Raw genomic sequence first — 1,545 nt, 5'->3', positions numbered from 1 at the left:
CTGAGTCTTATGTATTTCCTGTGATGCAATCAAACAAACCAAAATATATAGGATTGAGACGAGCATGACATTCCAATACTATGTTGTTCATATTCTCGTGTTTATAGAATCCCTGTGAATCAGAGTCCCCAAACATGGGTTATGCGTGACGGAAGTAATTCGTATTTGTAAAAATGGTTTTTGGTGGTATAACTTTGAAGTCACATAGCTTGTGTTTTGTCGGTTGAATGAGCGGTCAAAGTTAGTGTCAAAGTTAAATTTTGAAATGGGAGTGTTTCTAAAAGGTTTTCCTCCTCTGCACGGCATGAGAGTCGTGCTCGCGCACCAGCTTCTTGGACACCACACGTGGCCATTCCGATTCTTTCCTATTACCAAAGGAGTTAGACAAATGTTCTGAAGCTATATGTGGACCTACCTTCCTCAACAGTCAGTGTATAAAGTTATAGGGAGAATGAAATCGTAAGGCATTTGTTACATATATGGGGTATCTCTGCTTAATGGCTACTGTTCATGCATCCAATACATTCAGCCGAGAAAACGACTATGACAAGTGCCAAGGAAAGATATGAATATCAGATGTTCGATATGGCACGTTGAAAGGAAATGTTGGGAGGAAATTATTGGTTCGTCCTCTCTTGTGCAATATTTTTTTTTCATCTATCTCTTGTGACTATCTTATATGTATGATAAGGCATGCTAATTAAGAAAACCAGTTTACTGACTCGCTTATCTGAAAATTCATCTAGGTGGATGGAGTAAATTACACAAAACCACTACTTTGAAGATTAGATTTGTGAAAAACACTACAATACATTTTTTCGCAGAAAACACCACGTCTACGGTAATTTTTTGCAAATAACACTAATCGGCGGCTTTGGCTCGGTTGACCGCGTTTATGACAGATAGGGCCCGCCAGTTAGGTTGACGTGGCACCACTTAACATCTCACATATAATGACGACAATTGATACCGTTATCATCATGTGTGACCTTGTGGGATCCGCCTGTCATTGAAAGAAAGAAAAGCTGGTTCCTCCATTGTACCGCACCAAATAAAGTCAACCACCCCATCCTGCCTCCGCCCACTGTACCGCCCCGCCGCCGCTGTCCACTGTACCGCCGTCGCCCATCCCGCCGCCGTCCGCGGCGAAGTGCCCGCAGCCGCACGTGCCGCCGTCCTTCCCACGCTCCCGCGCCGCCCCTTCCTCATCCTCTCCTCCCTCTCCGTCGTGCACCTGAACTCCGTGGTCTCCGCTCCCGGCGGCGCCGGCGCCATCCACCTCCGTGTGTTCCTCAGAGGGCCCTACCTGCTCCGCCTCGCCACGGACGCAGGGGACTCCACGGACATGCGCCTCCGCTGGCAGCCGCACCTTCTGTCGGTTCTCGACCCCGAGGCGGCGGTGCCGGACGCCGAGCACTGTGCGCTGCTGCACGCGGCTGCTGCGCGGGGCAACTGGGAGAGGTGAGCAGGCTGGGGCAGGAGGCGCTCGTGGCTTGCGACAAGGATGGCACGATGGCTCTTGGCGGCGCCCTGGCAGGGCAAGCT

This window comes from Triticum dicoccoides, unplaced genomic scaffold (assembly GCF_002162155.2).
Source record: "Triticum dicoccoides isolate Atlit2015 ecotype Zavitan unplaced genomic scaffold, WEW_v2.0 scaffold56577, whole genome shotgun sequence".
Lineage (NCBI taxonomy): Eukaryota > Viridiplantae > Streptophyta > Magnoliopsida > Poales > Poaceae > Triticum > Triticum dicoccoides.
Note: the sequence above shows the minus strand (reverse complement) of the source record.